Here is a 21,204-nt window from a genome sequence, read left to right as displayed (position 1 = left end):
ATCTTTTTAGGGATAATATATCAATGCTTTAAATTCTAGATGTTTTGTTGATAAGGTTAAATAGCAAATTAATATATTGCGTTGAAAATCTGATCTACTTTTGCTCGCTATTTTGCAGTGATTGACAGATTTATTATAATTTTCTTCTCTTCATAAATGTTTCAGAATGGAGAAAATCTAATCTTTTTTTTTTTTTTTTTAAACTCAGTGTTGCAACTTTCCTTACTTAATGATTAAAATTACAAATAAAAGAAGCTACTTTACCCCTTGACAAACCTCACTCTTGTTAACTTCCATCTGTGAATAATGGCCAGTGAGCATGCACAGTGGCTGGTACAGATTGGATTTGGTGTAAGATGAAAACAATTCTGCTGGCATTGTTAGAAGCTGGCATTTGCACTTATGCAAATTTTTTTACTGGTTCAGAATAACAATGATTTAATGCAGCAGCACGGTTCAGCACTTGACATGCTGTTATTGTGTTTTAATCTGTTTTTTAAAAAACACTCCTTATGGAAAAAAAAAGACAGGAAAAACATAGGTAACTCCTGTATCTATAATATAATTTACATTCTGTACTTAGCTTTAAAAAGGGTGGTAGTACTAGTACACAGTATGATAAATATTCTAGGCATATACAACTTGTGCTAGGTGATAAAATATTCTGAGCATGTCCTAAAATGATTCTCTCATCAGAGATGGCTTGTTTACCTCCACCATCAGCAGATACTGATAATTAATCAACTGAAATGAATCTTTACAGAAGAAACAAATCTGTATACATGAAGGATGATTATGTTCTTTTGGCTGTGAAGATTTTTCATAACTTATTCATGCCAATGGTGTGCCTGAGTTATGAAGTATTTCTCACTTATGAAATAAATATAGCATCCTTTGTTTGTCATATTATCTCCTCTATTTTCTGGGCTTTACCCATGTAAATCAGCACAAATCTATCAGCTATGCTGATTTATACCAACAAAATTAACCCCCTATTTGTAAATCGATGGTTCCATCTCCTGAGTTGTTTCAGATGCATTTCTAAAGCATAGTGGTAAAGCATTTTCAAATGTTCCATTTTAACAATAATCTATGTGTAAATGCCATCATCAGCCTAAGTCAGAATCATAGCCCTCCCCAGCTTTGTGAATTCCACCGTCTCCTGGTAGACGGAAGGCACTCAGTGGGGGACAGCGTCATAGTTTGAGATGGGAAAGACGTGAAATATACTACCATTTGTATAGATTTTTAAATGAATCCATACTCATGTGTGCTGCTTTTATGCTCACTTTTCCTTGAACTATTTAAATGACCAGTTTGGTTTTTCACTCACAGGAACCCCAATAATGAATTTTAAACAGGAATGTGAAATATTTGAAAATTTACATTCTAAGGGACAGGAAACAATATGTTTGGCTGACCTGCCCAGCGATCACAGATAAACAGCAGGGTTTAAATTACAAATATGTGTGTTAAAAAAAAAAATCAAAAAAAAGAAGCATTGACAATCTTCAGACAACATTATAAATAACCTGAAGAACAGCAAATATATGTGAAGAAAAAATCAGTCTGCTGTGAATATTCTGCAAAGAGAGAAAGGGCTGTGAATGATTCATTCAGACTGAGTCATACTGGATTTTATTAGAAAATTCTCAGGGTTAGGCCTACTGTGTGAGCACAAATTCTTGGCTAAGATTCACTAGACTGATGTGCTAACTCACACCAGCCAGACGTCCTTCATTAAAAACAAAACAAACAAAACACAAGAAACTAAAACGGGGTGAAGAAAACCCACAACCAAATAACAACAGCAAAAAAATCAAACCCTTAACCTAAGGAAGGAGATACTGCTTCATGTCCTAGAGGCTTCACTGAAAGAAAGGAATCCATAAGGATTTTTAAGAACTATTCAGGCAAAATCTGCTCAGGAAAACTTGAATCAATTGTGCTCATTTCTTTTGAAAGTTTAGGTCTTTGCCACAAGGAATGAGGCCATATGATTATTTCTAGTAGAAGCTGTACTTACAGGAAGACATACTTGGTGCAAGTTTTGCGGTAAGTTAATATGTGCCATACTATTCATGCTACTGTATGTATAACATAACACAAAAGAAGCCATCTGGAAGAAAATTACTATGTTGTGAGGCAGACAGAAGGTATACTGCGGAAAACAGCTCAGTAATAGTCCTGAGGGTCTTAGGTCAGTCTTTGCTTTACCTTGGTTTTTCACTGAGGTACTTGGTGCACTCAGATTTTTCCAGATCAGATTTTCCCACATCCAGTTATTTCCAGATCTTTACAGAACCAATAAGAGACTTTCTTGCCTTTAGGATACATACTGCAATGCCTATAGCTTAGGCATCTAGTTGCCATCACAAAATTCAGAACATTGCAAGGGACATCATAGAAAGAATAATGAATGTCAGAGTAAGCTGCAAAACAGCTAGCAGTCTGAGCTCTGCTTTGTAATCAAAAAAAATGCTGATCGTATGGCATATACTTTGATCAGTCCTTTATGAAGACTAAAAAAACCCCTATGAGTACCAGGCTGCCAGTCTCTGCAGGGTGATCTTTAATAAACTCAGCAAAATCCTATGTGTCAATTAAGATACATTTGCCCTGTTACATAATAACCTACTACACACCAAAAAGTGAATCAGCTCTCATTCTCTTCTACAAGTAAACAACCAAAGCCTAATTTTTCCGCTCATGGACAGAGGCCAGATACTAGGTTGTGACTTACTTTGGAAACAAGCTACAGATCTTCCTGCAGAACCTGTCCCCATATGTATAAACAAATTCAAGATATCCTATATCAGAAGAGGGCACAAGAAGGACCATAACTCTAGGTTGTGTCCTGTTGAAGAGAAGAGCCTGGGTGTGATCGTGTGCTGTGTCTTATAACTATTACAAGTAAGAGCAGAAAAAGCCATTTATTCAGGAGACATGACCTCCTAACTTCTTCGAGAAATACTTACATATTTTGTGAAAACTGACTCAGAATTCTACCCTCATCACATCTTACCACACAGAATAATCATGCTTCTCTCTGATCCAGCTGATCTTGGATTCCCTTCCGTACAATGACACAGCTTCGCTAAAAAGAATGATAAATGTTCCTCCTCTATTCCCAAGAGCAGTCTATGGTTTGTGGTTAAAACATACTGAAAGGAATATGAAACATGGGTCTGAATCTAACCTAAGTCAACGGAGGACTTTGAAAACAAGTTGCTTATGCAGCCAAAGAGAATGCTGTAATCTACCACAGCCATATCACATGCCATTTCAAAAGCGAACATTAGCCTTCACTGCCTTTTATAGGAAGATAAAGAACTCGGCCTGTGCATGTGCATTAGACGGGACAGATACCTGCTGAAACCTTTATGCTGATTGCACTCAGGTTTTCGTACAAGGTAGGCAATGACTTTCTAGCCTTGTCACGACCAAGACACTGCTGAAGGCTTGCTCAGGACTTCAGGCACTCGGAGCTCTGAAAGACTGAGAAATGAAGTGCTAGAAGAGCTTGGGTGCTGTCACATTTAGGGAACAGTTTGAAAGAGGCTTTCCAGAATCACTGCTTTTTATTTACTTCTTTGACTATTACGCCAGTCTACTTGAAACATATGCAGGTTGTTGTGTTTCCTTGATAAGGGCTCAAGACCATGTGGCAGTATAATGCGAGAACTGTAGGAATTTTCTTAGCTGTCTCAGTTTTGAAAAAACATTACATTGAAGGTTTTCACAAAAATAAACTCAATAGGAAGACTTTCAGCCTTGCATCTAAATATCCTGGTTTCTGTATATTCACAGAATGTTAATTTGTATTCTAAGACAATGTTATGCTATTTTTTCTCTCTGTAATTTTTCCTTCCTTAGTGGCATTATTAAAATAATCTGAGATTGTTTTGTTGTTTATAAACGGACTGCTATATATTCATTTGTGACACGGTGACAGTATTTATTCATCCAGTGGTTTGCAGATAGAAACTACATAATCTGTTCTTTGTGTTCACTTGAAAAGGTGTGGCTGGAGGAGGGCTCCAAGACTGCTGTCCTGACTGCTGTTTTCTAGGTCAGAGAGAACTAGGAAGAAGGGAAAGGCTGGGCTTTCTCAGAGAGAGCTGTGCACATGCAGCGAACAAGGATGCAGGACAGGCTGAAGATGGAGAGAATCCAGCAAGTGGGGGGTTTTGACAACCAGCAGAAACTGGAAGACTGTGAGAAGTAAAGGAGGTACGCTGTCAGGTCTCACAGGTGATGGAAGAAACTTCTCAGGTACACAGAAGACTGTAACATTTGCTGAAAATCAAAAAGTTGTTAATTTACAGAAAACAGACAAAGTAAAAGAGCCATCCTCCAACAATATATAGAGGGGAAGGGCAGATGAGTTTATGAATCCCTTTCATTTCTCTGTTGTTCACTTTAAGACAATTGATGACAATCATTAAAGGGTTAATTGCTCTGGTTTGTATCATGTTAGTTTCATGCATGTGTCAAGTTCTTTGCCTGCACTACCCACCTGCGGCCAGCCTAAAATTTCCCCAGGAGCCAGAGGCCACGAAGCCAGTGAGAACAGGCATCTGCAGGGCCAGCCATCGCCCTCATGGCGGCCAGGGCCGGGTTGCCAAGTGGTGTGCTGCCAAACCCGCCCAGGCAGGCTGGCTGTAGGCAGCATGCAGACCGTCTGCGAGGCCGAGCATGCCGTGCCTGTGGTCGTTCCGGGCACAGCCGCTGATTCTCACTGGGGTGCTTGCATGTCACGTTCAGAGCCAGGCACTAAAACCGTATCAATGAAATTCTGTTGGTTCTCTCGCTCTCAGGACACTTCTGACTAAAGTCTTGGGATACGGCAACTGTGTTAAACATCCTTCAAACAGCAGTCTGTCTGACTCACGGGCAGGGAAAGCTCGGGACAGGAGAGCGGGGCTGTCGAGGGGAGCAACGCCAACATGGTTGCCACAGCACTGAGCACTGGGACGGCATCCTTCAGCCGCTCGTCCTGGCATCCTCCCTCTGAGCACAGCCGAAAAACGCCCCGGGACTAAAAGCTGGGGTCGGTAACGGACCGAAAAGTTATTGGGGCCTCTCTCTAGCAGCTGTCCGGGCTTCCCAGCCCCTTGGCAGCGGCGAGGAGCCAAATAAATGGGACGCCGAACGCGAAGCCCGCGCTCCCTGCGAGGACGGCGGTGAGCCTGAGGCGGCCCCCGCGGGCCCCGCTCCCCGGGGCAGCCCCGGGCCGAGCCGGGCCGTGCCGGGCCGAGGCGTGCAGCCAATGGGCCGAGCGCCGTGCCTGGCAGAGCGGTGACGGCCGGCGCTGGCGGGCTGGTGCGCAGGCGGGGAAGCTGCCTGCCGCGGTCGGAAGGGAAGGAGGGAGGGGAGGGAAGGGAAGGAAGGGGGTGGCTGCGCCGGGCACAGCATGGCTGCCAAGGTAAGGCACCGCAGGCGGGCGGGCTGGGCGGCGGGGAAGGGGCCGCGGAGGGAGCCCGCCGGCCGCCCCCTCGGGACCGGCCTCGGCGGAGCGCGGCGCCGGCGAGGGCAGAGGGGAAGGGGAGCGGGGAGCCGGGGGGGGGGGAGGCCGCCGGGCGCCCGGCTCCAGGCCTGCGGCGGGACGGGGATGGCGGCGGGGGCGGCCCCGGGCGGCTCCGCGGCCCCGCAGGGCGCCCAGGGAGCCGCGGCGGGGCCCGGTCGCTGCCCGGCCCGGTGCTGCCCGCGCGGCCCCGCGCTGAGGCCTCCGCGCAGCGGCAGCCCCCGCTCGCCTCCTGTGCCCTTCAGCTGCGCCGTGAGCCTGCCCCTCCTCGCTGCTGCGCGCGGCTTGCCGCCAGTTCCGCTTCTCCCTCTTGCATCAGGCGGCCGCTTACCTTCGCGTTGGGCTCTTGTGCTGCTCCCGGAGAAGAAATGCCCGAAATATTTTAATCGGGTCTTTAATAACACGCTTCCACCCCCCCCCAAAAAGGCAATTAGCTAGCAGCTGGGTGAAGGCCACGTTAAAAGTAGGTACTCTAATGGAAGATTTAGCTGTGGCACTGCTGTTTCGCTAGGCCTAACTTACATAAAATACCATGTAGCCAATACATCTGGTTTTGAATACAGAGACATTTTAAAAAAAAAACAGCAGCTCTCGTCCTGCTCTTGTTGAAGCCAGTGATGACACTTAAATTGAAGAAACATCAAAAAGTAAGGCTTGCAGCGGCAAAGCCAAGCAAACACATGCATGCTCAGACACTGGCTGGAGATCCACACTCCGGGTCCCATTCAGTAAGTCCATGACAGAGCTGCTCCGGGCGACATCCAACTCTCTAAGAACTCGGCTTGTCTGAAATACATCCTACTTTAGTGGGTCGGACAGTACACGATTCCTCTTTGCCATGGTATATGAAATACTCACCCCCCAACCTAATGTTTATTATTAGTGAATCTTAGCAGTCCTATCATGCTTTTTTTATTATTATTATTAGTTGCCCGCTGGTCCATATGCACAGCGTATCAGTTCCATCATGAAACTCTTGCTGTAAAAACTTGAGTCTTCAGTTTACTCAATTTATGAAACATCTGCGTTTTTTTCCTACGTCATCTTTCCTCTCTACAAAGCGGTTCTTAATCTGCAATCCAAATGAACCTATGCTACTCAAATATATTTTTAAAATGCTGTATACATACCTAGTTTGTCTAATGAGGTACCCCATGCCACACGTTTGCATGGTGGCCTTTTACTTTGGTTTATCATAGAGGCCAGATCGCCAAAATCTTTCCAACAGCGTGCTGGAAAGGCTAAACGCTTAGGGAGAAACTGGGCTGAATACGGTACGTTTGAGATTATGTCCAGCTTGGCAAAGAGACACCTAATAAAAAAATACTCGGTTGTTACTAGCGTCATAAAGTTCCTTGGTGCATTGCAAGACAGAGATACAGCACTTTGTACTGAAGGTTTTACAGCCCTCAGGTAGCTTCGGAGGAAAGCTTCTACGTGTGGTCTTGAATGACCTATGTTAAAAAAAAAAAAGCAACACATGGTAGAACTGGGAGCAGCTAGAATGGATTAATTATTAAGTTACCTTGGGAGACTTGAAGGGTTTTTATCTTTTTGAGGTGAAATGGTTGCTGTTAAACTGTTAAACACAGATGACTTTCTATTTTTATTGTAGTCAGCGACAAAATGTAAGTAGCGTTTTGTACCCTTAACGGTAACGTCTGAGCTCAGGTTCTGCAAGCACACACATGAATAACTTTGCCACACAAACAGCTTCTGGGCCTGAAGTTATTCACATGTGCTTGCAGGCATGGGCCTTGATTTGTGTTCTAACTTCCTCACTGATGCATCTCAGTAATGTTTGCCTTTTTCACCTCAGCCAAACAATGGACTGGTGAGTTGAATGATTTTTCTAAAATTCCTTTGGTACCTTTTCCTTGCCAGTATCCTGCATGACCGCTTCCTTTAATTTTTTTATACCATCTTAGGCATACGAGGCTTTGAAACTGAATGTAATTGTTCTTCACTTGCAAAATTCCTCTGTTGACATTTTAAGTGGACTCTAGGAATTCGGTCTGTCAGGAGGAAAACCCAAATGGGATACTGTTAAGGCTGCATAGTTAAGCACTCAGGTATCAAGAAATGGGCAGAGCTTTTTTTGTGTGGAATCTTTAATGTGGATCACAGGGCCATATAATTTTCACCACTGTTACTTAGTGTCATACAACTTATACAGTGTTTATACAGTGTATAAGTTTTTATACCTATTACACGTAAATGGCTTTTGGGAGTCTTTGGAACCATTTTCTGAAAATGTTTTGCAAAAACTTTATAATAAATTATATTTGCGCAAATTTCCAGTGAAAACTATAGTCGAGATGTTTTAGTAGATTTTTACCCCATTGATAACTAAGTTATCGTAAGTACTGGCTTCATTCTCTGAACAGAACACAGGCTATGTGGAAAGTCTTTATGGTAGCGCACGTATAGAGCAGTAAGGAACGTGTACACAGTGTCTCATGCTTTATTTCTTCATTTTTGAGTGTTTAACAATGCAAGCACAATGTTTTGTCTGCCCTTTAGTCACATCTAAAAAGACAAGTTACATAATCTAGCTAATGCCACTTGCTATTCATCCGGTGTGTATCTTACAGCTAACTTGACCGTGCCTGTTGAGTGAACGTAAGCTGCCCTGGCTCTCATGCTGGTACAGAGTGCTGGCTGTGGCAGCCGTATCATGCATGTGCAAAGTGCGACTTGGTATTTTAAAAGCCCTACTGCTTGTTAAAATACAAACTTGTTTTCAGGGAGAGGTTCTGAGATAGTTCTCAATGAAACCTGTTCCCACACCTGATTTTGCCTTTGCCACTTTGCTACTTTATCTGTTCAGCTTCAGGCCAGGAAGTGATATTTATAATGGGAGAAAGTATGCATATATATTACACAATATATAAACTTTATATTTCATAACCAACAAGCTACGTTAAAAAGCTAAAAATTGTATTAAAGCGAATTCTGAACTTGATTAATTTCCGTAGACTCATTAAAGCTTAGAAACTGTGTAAAACACCATGGGCTTTGCATGAAAGCACTTGTTCACCATTAAACTTCATCTCTGCTATGGACAGCATGTGAATAAATTTCGGCATTTGTATTGAACCACATAGTACTCATATAGGATAAGATCTTTAAATACTGTGGTATCTCTCTCATTTTCTAATGTAATTCATTTCTGTGCATGTGTTAACTTTTATCCATTGGGCACGTACTGGTTGCCTCAATTATCTAGAATGTCTAAGTTGCTTGTTTAAAAATTACTGTCTTACCAACAAAGTGTAACACAAATGTCACATGCTAAAAAAATTAGTTGTGAAATGACTGTTCGAGTACAGGCATGAACCTTACATCAGTATCTGGTGGGACTACTTGCATGCTTAATTCTAAGTGCATGCATAAATCTGTTGAAGAACTGAGTGCCTGACTGTCAAAAAATACATCACTAAGGAGGTAAAATAAAGAGATTTGTTGCTGACCTTACCTACATGATGATATTTGGGATGTTTGTAATGCTGGGGAAGGAAACTTTGTTATGCAGTCTTGGTATATTTAACAACTTATTATTCTCTTTCTGCTTGTGTTGGTTTTCTGTTTGTTTGTTTGTTCTGAGCTGTTTTCTGTGGAAGCTGTGTCAGTGGAGTTACGTGTTGTTTCTGGTTACTATCATGTTTACTATGAAAGATCTTAAACCTTGTCATGTCAAAACTGGTTAGTGCCCATCGCAAGCTCCCCGTGTGTCGTGGTGTTCACTAGTCAGACATTTATTTCCCCTGAGGACCCCAGTCACACAAGGTATGTCACCTCGACTGAATTCACTGGAGCTCTGGGAAGGGGCCATGCCTCAGGCCCTGGCTCCTTAGGCCTTGGGGTCTGGATGAGCAGTGGCTGAAATATGAACACCATGGCAATAAGATTTGAAAAGAATACGGTTCCAGACAACTCCAAAACTATTTGGTGCTGTTGCAACCATGCCATAAGGGTTTTTTGCTCTCATGGGTACCCAGCGTGTTCCTTTTGTGCATCATCCAGCTGCATCGTGCCTCTTCATTCAGCTCCTTCTCCCGTGCTCTTTCCTCGTGCTAGCAGCAGGGTGGGATGTGTCTGGGAACAGGCCGAATTCACTTTTCTTGCCCTAGATGATGCCATTCTTCCTCCAGCAAAACGGTGGAGGAGAATTGCATTGCATGTGGATTTGATGGGCCCTCAGAAGGGAACAGGGGAGGGATCCAATGGGTGCTGAGTCCGCAAGGGGAGTGTGGTCCTTTACAGACAGACGCCAGCCACCCAGCAAGGTCAACGAAATTGCGGGGGAAATTGGCTGGTGAGTAAGGAGAGAAGAAGCTCTGTTTCCTGGAAGCATCCTCGAGGCTGTGTACTGTAGGTAGTAGTGTCATGACGCTTAATTACATCGTGATCACTTCTTTGGACATAATAGTGCAGCGTGAGGTCTAAGTGGAAGTTCCCACTGCTGGTCTGTACGGGCCCAGCAGTGCTTGCTGTGTAAGTTGCCTTTTGGAGCTGTACATAAGCGTGTACGTTCTTAAATTCTTCATGTAGCATGCATGATACTCTTTTTTCCACCTCCCCCCCTCAGAAAAAAATGTGTGTTATTATCCTGCTTAAGACTTTTTACTGTGTCTTGACTTCTTAAGGCACCAGAATTTGCCTGATAAAGGGACACTGAATTTATGTGAGAGTCCTGGTAACTTCTTGCCTCTTCTAAGTGCAGAGTAGCACACGTGATGACTGTGACAGAAAGGAAGAAGGAAGCAGGTGACTTACTCTCCTTTCCCCTCCTCTCCACCATTCTTACGCATTTGGTTTCATTTGGTTTCTTTTACTGCACAGTTCTTTGCTCATGCCATCTACCCTTTTGGGGACAGCTTAATCCCACCAGGTGAGTTATGAGACCCACTGGCAAGAATAATCCCAAGGAGGCAGCCACCCAGGGAGTGACTCTTCTGGAAAAAGTGCAGGGAGCTCCCTTCTGCAGTGAGCGCTGGGGGAGCAGTTACCCTGAAAAGGAGCTTTATTTCTTTGTTCTTTTTTTGTCTTAGATGTGTTTGTCTGTTTTACGTAATCCTGTTTTTTCCCCCCTTACCTTTATCAGAGCAAGGTGGGGGCTGGTTTGTGGATTTGTGTCTTTAATAGGTTAAATGGGATCACATATTGCACCTGCTGGGGGTTTTAACACGTTCTTGAAACTTGCTCTTTTCCTTTCTGGTGTCTCTCTAAGAGCAATTGCAGCATAACCTCACTTCCAGGATAGCTCTGGGAAAGTGCTGCTGGACCCAGCAGTTATGTATATACCCTCACGTGCACCTCTTCCCTTGTGATAGCCACTGAAAAGTATTTTAAGTTATCTGGATCCTGTCACATCAGAACATGAATTCCTCTTTCTATGCAGCTTTGTGTCCCAGCAAGTTAGAGACGCTCTTCAAGGTGTGCTTCAAATGACACGTTAAAGGCATTCTTCCTGACCTTGTAATCTAGACACGCTTACATCCCTGAATGATAACAATGTGTCTTCTGACCAGCTTGTTTAGGCCAATATCTATTTTATTTATCTATGTTGTCCAAGGACTATGACAAGGAGGTATGTGATACTGTATTTCCTGGAAGATGGCATGAATGTGCTGCTTAATTTTAGCTTCAGTGTTGCTTTTGATCTGTGGAATTGCTGCTGCTTTGGCTATAGAACGGCTCGACAGTGCTGAACAGACCCTGTATGTTTGTGTGGCACCAAACCTAAGCTTGTGTAAGGCTTCTGGACCCTTCTGCAATAATGCTGTTTTGCTTGAGCTGCTGCACAGCCTTCAGAAACGTAGCAGCCGATGTTTTGTGGTGCTAGATAACTGTAGCTAGTAAGATGTAAGGTTGCATAATTTCTGGTGCATTCCCTTTCTGGAAAGTATCTGTATCTCAGGCATTTGTAGGGAGATAAAGAGGTCCTTATAAAAATACTCTATCTTCGATTGCTTTGGAATAAAGCAATTTCAACCGAAGCTTTGTTAAAACACTTAAAGGAACACTGCAAATGCATTTTTCATAACATTTTAAAATAATTTCATGCTATTTACCATACCTTAGAAACGTGCAATTGCAATTATATTCTTTACCAAAAATGTTACCCGGCCTGCACAAAACCCAGTGTGTTAAAGGATGAAATTGCTCATAGGGAGTGGGTTGTTGGCATTTTTCTTTTTCTCTAAAGAGAGAGGGAATAAAAAGAAACATTTGAGAGAATGGAGGTGTGCACACATGTACGCCAAACTACATACATTTAGAGAAGAAACAGAAGAAATAGAGCTTGTCACAAGCCTGACGATGACAAATTCCTCTTGCTGGATACTTGTGAGGTGCCTAAGCTCGGCTGCTGGAGTCTTGCTTTTGATGTCCTGCAGCCTGAGGCGCTCTGGGAGAACTGCTCCCTTGTTGGCTCACTCTTGGGGTCTCCCTGCAGCTCTGCCTGGCTCACGGGCTCACCTCTTGGTCCTGTGTAATGTAGAGCCTGGAATTCAGGCACGGAATGCCTTTTGGCCTTCTCTAGATCAAGACCTCCATGCCTAACTGTTAGCCATTTGGCTTTGGCAGGAGAATTAGGAAACCTATCAGAGGCGTCCAGGACCAGGTATCAGCAGCAGCCAGCGTGCTGAGCAGTGGGCATCTCAGCTAGCTCGGGGAATAACAAGATAAGGACGTCCTAGGAAGATCTTCAAGGAGCAAGCCTTGCATCTCTATTTCAGGCGGGGGTGCTTTGTAGTTAGCCACACGAGGACTGGGGTAGTAGGAGGGCAGGCCAGGACCCGCTCAGCTGCTGGCACTGGGGGCACCCGGCTGGGAGGGGAGGTTTGCGATCTCTGGTGCCACCAAGCTTCTGCATTTTGCATGCCTGACGCCTCGGCCTGCCACGCTTTTGGGGGGCTGCTGCGTGGTGCTTGGCTCAGTTTTGGCAGCGCACGCGCAATGTGCCCCGCGCATGGCTCCTGGCTGGAGCGGGGATCCGACATGTCCGCCCCTGCGCAGTCAGGGCTGCGGCCCTGCCGGCTCTGCACTCCGGTGCGGCTTTGGCAATCCTGAAATTCTTAAAACTGCATTTTGGCTCGTGGATGGACCGTGTTTTGCATCATGCTCTGACCGGTAGTGGAGTGTGCTAATGGGTCTGGCCCTCAGAGGCTGAGCAAAGTGGATTTTGCAAATAGACAAACAAGCATTTCATTTGGGGAGAGAGCACTGAGTGGGCAGGCTTCTGGCCAGACAGCCAAACCTTTCAAAAACATTTTAAAAATCATCGTAGTGTCATCACTACCACACAGTTTAGGAGGTTGTCAGTTCATTTTTGGAGTCCTCAGCTAAGCTGGCCCAGGCCTCCGGGCCTGGTTTGTCGCCTGGCAGTGCCTCCGCTCTGATGCCAGGACTGAACCCGCGGTGGCAGTTCTGCCGGTAGGGAGGTGCCCCTTGGCTCGCTGAGATACCTGCGTGCCTCCTGAACCTCCAGGCCACGGTGTTTTACAAGCCAGCCTAACCCTGAAGCTGCCATTCGCCTTGGATATTATTACTAAGCGCTTAGTAGCACTACGTGGGTAATGTAATGGCGCCACGGTGAATAACCGCCTTGGCACAAAGTAGGTACCTGTTTGTTTGTTTGGTTGGTGGTGTTTTTGTTCAGTTTGCTTTAGGTCAGATCTGTTCCCTAATACAGCTCACAGTAAAACAGCACAGAGAGCAGTTTGGCTGGTGTGATGGCATCCTCGGATGGAACTCCGAGCACAGAAACAGCTCCAGCTGGAGTCCTGCAAGGAGTTAGGTCTTGTGTGTGTCTTGTGTAACAGCCATAGGTCTATTTACTGCCTTGTTTTTTTTATTTTTTTATTTTTTTTTATGTTTTCCTCTGCTCAGTAGAGAAATGAGAAGGATTTTTTTTTGTTTTGTTTTGTTACCAAAATTAGATCTGTCCTGTTTTCTGTGGATCAGGCAACTCATTTGTTGACAGCCCTTCCTGCTTGGCTCATGATGAGGTAACTGTACAGGTGCCAGGGCTTTTTTTCCTTCACGTGAGATGTACAGGGCAAGAATGTAGCCCTGGGGATGTAATGGTAAGTTCTGCATGGACAAAACTGAGGTTGTCACAGAACTAGTTGCTCAGCTCATGTCCCTAGCATTTAGCTGAATGCCAGTGGGCATCGATTAGACTTAATCTTTAGAAGAGCAAAAGTAAAAAAATTGAACTGAAACACCAAGAAACTTTCCTCTTAAACATTTATATTAGATTATTCGGAAGTCTTTGTCCTGTTTTCTCTCTGTAGCCCAGTAACTGCACTCACAGGAACATTTCAAAGGAAAATTTTGACATGAATTTTCCACAGAAGCAAAAATAAAAAACAAGACTGCCCTTGTTGCGTTTTTGTTTTTAAGGATGTCTCTCTGGTTGGCTTGTTTATATATTCGAATGTGAACTGACTTTGCTGTGGAAGGAATAACTACTGCCTTTTAGGCAAGTTTACAGCTGCATTTCCCTTGATTAGCCTAGCAGGTTCCTACACATTTTTCTGACAATGCTGATCAGCTCTAGCTCAACACCGAGGGAAATACCACACAGAAGACAACTGCAGTCATAGCCAGTAGGTATGAGGCGTGGTGAAATCCTAGCTCTCTTTTTTTCTCCCTTTGGAAATGTGGGAGAATAGCCCGGCAGTGAGGATGATGAAATCGTGCACGTGATACAATAAACTCTGGTGTTTTTTGTTTTTTTCCTTAGCTGGTAGTTTTTGAAGTACTGATAACACATTTGAATTGCTAGGCACCATGGTCTTTTCTGAATTATCCATATTAAAATGTATAAAGGTCAAAATTAAAAATCTAGTTACAATGAGACTGGGTTTTAGGTTACTGTTTGCCTTTATGGCCATGAACTCCATATACGCTTAGTCCCACTGCCTACCATCCCCAATAGTTAGCATAACTATTTGCTTTGTTCATCCCTTCCACAGGAGACCCAATCTCAAAAACTTTGGACCAGGGCTGAAGGGAGAGGAGGTGTGTGTCCCTCTGGGAGTTTGTGCTGGGGGTTTTTATGGGAGTCACAGCCCTGTCCATGGTGTTTGGGGCTCTGAATCATTAGGTTGGCAATATAAGCCTTTCTGCTTGTACCAGCTGATTACATAGGCATTATTGCTAGCTGTTTCTTGGATTCTCTTTAGGTACTTTTATTTTCTTTCTGGTTTTGGCTGGTTTTAGATCTCCAGGTTTTGTTATTGTAGCTTTTATTTTATTTATTTATTTTTAATCATATCATAGAAAACTTACCTGATCTGACTATATCGTAATAAATAGTATGTCTGCAAGTTAGGATTGCTTTAGTTAGTCTAAAATCTGGTTCCATTCCTAAGTGACACATATTCTTTGTCCTCCACATCTCCAGTGTATGGGACAGAGGGGACTTCTTTCCCCCAGCAGCCTTTCTTGTGCCTGACAGCCTGCTCTCCTCATCAAGCAGTTGAGTTTACTAAATTTAGATGTAGGTTTTTGGGGGGTCTGGGACTTTTGATTGCTTTTGCACCAAAATCTTAGCTATGGAAGCTGAGAAGGTGAGACAATTCTGGTTCTCACCCAAGCTCTCAATCAAGCAGTGTCGAATAGCTTCTCATTTTCAGTAGCTGTAGATTTTTGTATGAGCCTATCTCGTCTCCTAGGCCTTTCCAAATTTTCAACGTTCTTACTGTTAATAGTCCAGGTGGCTCTGGTGGCAATGAACAGGACCGATAACCACCCTTGGAAGTGTTACTTCTTGCTCCACAAACGGTCCTTATGACAGGCTTGAAGACTTCTCAGCCATTTGAGTACTGTTTGAATTACTACTCTGGTTAAAACTAGGAGAAAATAGTGAGAAAAAAAGCTGCATCTTACTGCATAGTTTAGTTAATTCTGCCGTATTGTGGAGAGAAGCACACAGAGATATGCCTGCCTTCATTCAGGCATGTAGGATCATCTGCTTTTTGAAGTGCGGTGCTTCACTGAGCGCAGGTAAAGGCTGCACTGCTCCAGCACCTCCACTCTAAACGTTAGCTCTCTGAGAAGTATCAGCAAAGCCGGTATCAGGTAAGCAGGGAGGCAAGCAGTTAATGGTACAGCATGAACTGAAGATGAGTCTTTGAAAAAGTGACCTTTTTATAGCACATTAGATGCTTTTTAACCAGTGTATGTCATTGTCTAAAAGGTGCAAGAACACAGGTAACTGACCTGCTGTGGGGTAGCTTTGGGTAAACCATCAGCAATAATCCTAGAACTGTAGTTATCTCCACAACTATTGGTAGGTCTTCCATTCGAAACAAAAATATTAAGAAGATACTTCTTAATAAGAAATTAATTTAAAAAATACATTTTTTCAGTCTCCAGCTGTAAATTAGTCCATGTGGAAGTATTATACCCTCAAAGTATTAACATCTGGTTTAAATATCTATATATTATATATATATTATATATAAAATCAATATAAAAACTTCAAGGACTTTAAAGGCTATTTTTGCAATTATGGGGACATACCAGAACAGTAAGTAATATGTGCGCTTTGTACAACCATGATTTTGATGTCCTTGAAGATTAGGGCAATTGACGAATTGTGAAGAGCAACCATCAGTCCAAAGCTAGAACACAGAAGAAGGTGCTGTGTGGCTGGATGACCATAGGTATTCGCCAGCCTTATGAATAGGTAGCTGACTTTTTTTCTTCCTCCTCCTTTGGAAGCATCTATATTAGCGTCCCTGCTATTAAAGCATTGGCTGTTGAGATAAACAGCCACTGGGGAAATTTAAAGCATAGTATCTCAGAGCAGTTGTGAAGCTGCGGAGGGAGGGAATGGGGTATCAAAGTCTGAATTTTTCTGATACAGCTGAACAAATTGATCTAGATTGAAAAGTTTAGGAGAAGGATGAGAATAGTGATATGTTGTATTTGAATTCAATTTATTTCCCGAATACAAATTATTTCCCCCCCATTTCTGACACTGTAATGTGTTGACACTTGGTAAGTTAAACCCATAAGAAATTGATTAGCCGGAATTCAGATTTGTTGTGTAAAATTCTGTTGAACGCTGATTTTTCCGGCTCTGTGCTCAATTTTATATTTATCTTTTCACATAATTCAGTTTCTGCAGCTGAATGTTACCTGTCTTTATTCACTGAAGATTTTAAAACGTTCTTTCCTGGAACCGAGCTTCATTTCCATCTGAGAGAATAAGTTTAAACTTATCACAAAATAGAAGGTTCAAAAAAGGCTCGTTGGCAGGTTGGAGTCTTTTTTTAGTGCCGGCTTTGCAAGGAGACAAGGAGAGAACAACATCTAGCATGCTCTGTTCTTTTGTTTTTCTTTCTGACATTGCACACTGGGAAAAAATATCTGTAGATTTGAGAATATGGAGTCATAGAAGGGCACACATTTTTCTACCTTCTTCCTGATAGTGTTTGCATACTGCCTGAAAGTGCACTTAGTCAACAGCGGAGGATGCTTTCACGAGGATGATCCTGAGCCAAATGCCAATCATCCCACCAGTAGGAGGAAGAAATTGTAATTGTCTTCATATTTAAGTTACTGGGTTTTATCCCAACTTCTCTGAACTCTCTCAGCCAATAGAACTGTCAGGGCTTTTTTTTTTTTTTTTTCTCTTTTTTTTTTTTTTCCAGTCAATGGATATTTAATTCTGGGAAGTTAGCAAATGTGCCCATTTAATCTAAGTAAAGCAGTAAAGTAGAATAATTCTTGTAAGGAATAAATTAGAGCAAATTATTCAGTGTTGGAGTAGCTTGAGCTGCATCTGACTGCATCTTTCATCAAAGACTGATAGCTTTGCAGTTAATCAAAATGCAGGTAACATCTCCAAAACATAAAAAGCCATCAGCAGGATCATGACACACAAATTCTGTGTCTGTGCAAGCAACCCTGGCTGGGAGGTCTGCATTCAGATGTGTGCGTGGTGCAACATAGGCCTCCAAATCAGAGTGTGCATATAAATATGTATAATGTGCGTGTATATGCATAGCGCAGCCCTCTCAGGCCTCCCGCATTGAGAAAGGAGATCTTCTGCCTTATTATTCTTTCTGCTTCTGCGTATTTGTGGCATTTTTTTCTGCAGCTCTTTTCCACCAGCTAGCTGTGGCAGCTTCTTAGCTGAGTCCCTGGACTGGCGTGTGATGTTACAGAGCAGGAGAGGGACTAGGATTTGCCCGCTCTCGGCGGCGGGGCAGGAGGCTCCCTCCTGAAGGAGCTAATTGAGAGGTACGTTGTGCAGTAGCAGCCGAGCGTTATCATCTCCCTTGCTCCGTGACTTTCCTGTCGCATCCATCCATCGCACGACCTGTTACCTAGGTCTAATTTGGAGATAGAAGAAAATAGGTCTGAAAATTAACATTACTGAGCAAACAGCGGGCCATTTGTTACTATAGTCATCTTTCTGTGCCTTGGAAACATGACCCGTTTCTACTCTTCCCCGAATCCCTGGCTACTAAAACCTCTTGGTCACATGCTCTGTGATTGTAGGGCTTTATCATGTTTGACAACTCCTGCTTGATGGAATATCATGGATTTAACAGATCTTTGGCAGAAGAAACCTTTAAGCAAGGCACTGAGTATGAAAAGCCATTAGAAAAAAAAGCGGTATGTAAAAATACCGTGTCTGGCTGATTCCTGCTCTCAGCCCATTGTGCAGGCTGAATCTGACTAGAGAAATCTTCACGTGTTTAGGGGAAGAAATTTTTGAATAATTTCACATTTCCATTAAAATAGTTTTTGTCACTGACATCAAGTCAGCCTTCCTCCTCCCTGTCACTTCACCTGTCTAACTCTGCTTGCCATTGTGTGTCAGTCTAACTGGAAACTACTTTGTAAAGATCATGAATTAGTCCCATGTTGATGCTGTTCAAAAGGAAGAAAAACATGGCAACAAAACTTTCCGCAGTTGCTTTTAACTCCATTCACATGCCTGAATCACTTGATCTGCATCTTTTCTTTCGAGATTGACTGGTGTGAAGGCGGATGTGGTCCTTCCTGCTCTCTGAGGCTGTACTGCAGAAGTTTCGGACTTCTCCTTTCCTCTCACAGTAAAGAACGTGAGACTAACCCTAACCTCTTGCAGCTGGCTTTCGATGCTCCATTACCTGCAACGTGTAGATTCGGTTTCAGTTATGAGTAACCCAAGCCAGAATACATAACTCTGAAGTGTGTAACCATTCAACTCAAATACTGTATAATTAACGCAGCAAATAACGGTTCCTTATTTTATATGCCATTGACAAGGATGGTAAACCAGCTTTTTCCCTTTTTCTTGTGGATGTGTGGAGGGAAGGAGGAGAAGAGGGAACTGAACGTTTGAAAAATGATGGAAACAGTGTAGTATGTAGAACAAGACTTTCAAATGCATTATTTTCTTTTTTAGACAGTTTTATACGCAATCGGTGTCTACGGTTCTTGTGTGGCTTAGAAAGCACGGGGGTACTTTGTGCTGCGTGTGACCCAGAGTTTGTTTAAATAAAGTTATATTCTGACAAACAAAGGATTCTATAACAAAAACTAGTGTAAGCTCTCCTGGCTGTTCTGTTCACTGTTTGAAGGCTTCCTGGGCTGGCACAGTTTGTGAAAGCCGCGAGGAGTAACCGCAGTTTGATCGCCTGGTGTTTTCATGAGGCAGAGCATCAGTTTTTGCATTTCTAAGGCCTGGATCAACTGGCCAGAAAGGTTATTTGGGAGTTTTACCGTGTTTACGTCACTCAGTGGTAGAAGGGAACCGCATCGTTGGCCGATACCAGCAGCATATTGTGGGATGGCAGACGCTGCTATCATGTCAGGGTCCTGAGTCCAGCGAGGCCAAGGAGCGAAACAGATCAACTCCTGGGTACTGAGACGTTGAAGCAATAGTGCTGGAATTTCTCTCCTGTCTTGCGTTCTCTTCCATGTTTCATTTTGTATTTTTAGATTTTAGTTTAACTGCAACATTCCCAAAGAAAAAGGAAATCCTTTCAGATTCCAATCAGAATGATTTGTTTTTCTCTCTGCTAAAGATGCCTATTTGAAAGTAATTTTAGGATTTTTTTGTTTTTATTTTGTTTCCTGTCTTTAAATCAGAGTACTCAGTTTGACATCATCATGATTTCCACAGCAACCAAATGATCTCATAAAAATACCGTGATGTGACTATGCAGCACAAGTAAATGTAATGTTTTAATGAAACAGCTGTGGCTTTATGCAAATATATGTAATAACACAGACTCACTGAGGAGAAGCCAAATCGTGCAAGCTAAAATCAGAATTGATTCTAATTAAAATGTATTAAAATGCTGGAAATGTTTCCCCAGTTTCTTAAGGAGAGATGAGAGGTTTTGAATTGTTGTTGTCAGGTATCTTAAAACTGTTGCAAATTTTGTAAAGTTATTGCGAACTCTTTAATAATTTTGGCCAAGTTGCTGCAAGTCACCAATGGATCAACCTTTGGTAATACAATATCTGCCTTACATGACTGATTTAGATCTTTTGATATTCACACATGAACCTGAAAATTATTTCCTAGTACACTTTTTGCTAGCTGGAGCCCTCTGTGCAGGCCCTTATCAAGAAGGAAGGTCACGTTCCCACAGTAGCCTGTAGCAGCCTGTAATCTGCCAATATTTAAGCAGCAACAATTTGGTTATTGTTAATACTGAAGATGATAATTGTAAAAGAAAGTGTTAAAATTCCTTTACTTTGTAATTGTCTTCAGGGAGGTGATCCAATAGTTTGAAACCCATGTGGTGGGATTTGGACAAACTGGACACCAGTGCTTGCAGGAGAAAAGTATATCTGCACGCTCATATTTAATATGTGTACTTTGAGATTGCAGGTGAAAACCTGTAAGGGGTGTTGTGATTGAAAAGCCCAGATTTGCCATGGTCAGAGGCTGACTAGCATGTTCAGCCTGGAGGGCAGGTAATTGCTGTCATTCTTCCAGCTCTCACAGAGCACAGGCATGCCCAGTGCTCCACTGTGCGGAGTGCTGTCCAGGTAAAAAGGAGAGGGGGATACAAAGGCTCTATGCTTTTTTTTTTTTTTTTTTTTTCTTTTCCCTTCTCATATTTCAGTAGCACAGTGTTATTATTTGCCCAAGTACCTGTTGGAATGCTGCTGCTTTTTTTGTTAGCTATGAGGAAAGGTTCCTGACTACAGGACTGAAGATTTTCTTTGAGTCCCATCATTTATAGCCTTCCAGAAGTTTGCTTTGTGCGTGTGATGCTGTCTGTTTCCATTATGCAGTTGTCTTTTGTTCTTTTAAAGATTGTAGAACTGGATCCATGCATACATAGGGATTCATGCCCACTCCCACACTTCCCAGTTCTCTGAGCTACTGAGGTGTAGCATTTTGAATAGAGTTGAATAGATGGATGTGGTTATAAATAGGAGCTTGGAAAGTGAACTTCTGTGTTCAAAGAAGAAAACACAACACTGAAACAAAATACATTTACCTGTCAGTTATTCCTGCATAATTCCTGTCACACAATTATTAGTCAAGACATGAAATGTATAGGAACTTTTCTCCAGCTTATCGCCTCTTTCATGTACTCACGAGTGTGAAGTCACAAATAACAGCAGCTACTCTCACAATACCTTCAGCTTGACCTTTCCGTAAGTATATAGCCACATCCATATAATGCTTTCTTATT

The 21,204-nt window shown here is 42.9% G+C and overlaps 1 protein-coding gene and 1 long non-coding RNA gene across 5 annotated transcripts in view; both read left to right on the top strand.

Moving 5' to 3' along the window:
- The first annotated feature begins 2,906 nt into the window (after positions 1–2,906).
- LOC121066573 lies at positions 2,907–4,461 on the top strand. The gene is made up of 2 exons (XR_005817841.1): positions 2,907–3,413; positions 4,022–4,461. It is a non-coding gene; the product is annotated as an uncharacterized LOC121066573 (long non-coding RNA).
- A 772-nt stretch (positions 4,462–5,233) lies between these two features.
- SLC25A13 (solute carrier family 25 member 13) overlaps positions 5,234–21,204 on the top strand; it is a 99,944-nt gene continuing 83,973 nt past the window's right edge. Inside the window, exons 1-2 of one of the 4 annotated variants that reach the window (XM_040550245.1) lie at positions 5,319–5,428; positions 7,347–7,361. The gene's annotated coding sequence lies outside the window, so the exon portion shown is untranslated. Of the gene's footprint in view, positions 5,429–7,275; positions 7,362–11,103; positions 11,121–21,204 lie in introns of those variants that run through there. The other 3 variants (XM_040550247.1, XM_040550246.1, XM_040550248.1) reach the window with 3 other exon arrangements.

Source organism: Cygnus olor, chromosome 2, assembly GCF_009769625.2.
Source record: "Cygnus olor isolate bCygOlo1 chromosome 2, bCygOlo1.pri.v2, whole genome shotgun sequence".
NCBI lineage: Eukaryota > Metazoa > Chordata > Aves > Anseriformes > Anatidae > Cygnus > Cygnus olor.
Note: the sequence above shows the minus strand (reverse complement) of the source record. Positions and strands in the feature narration are given on the sequence as shown.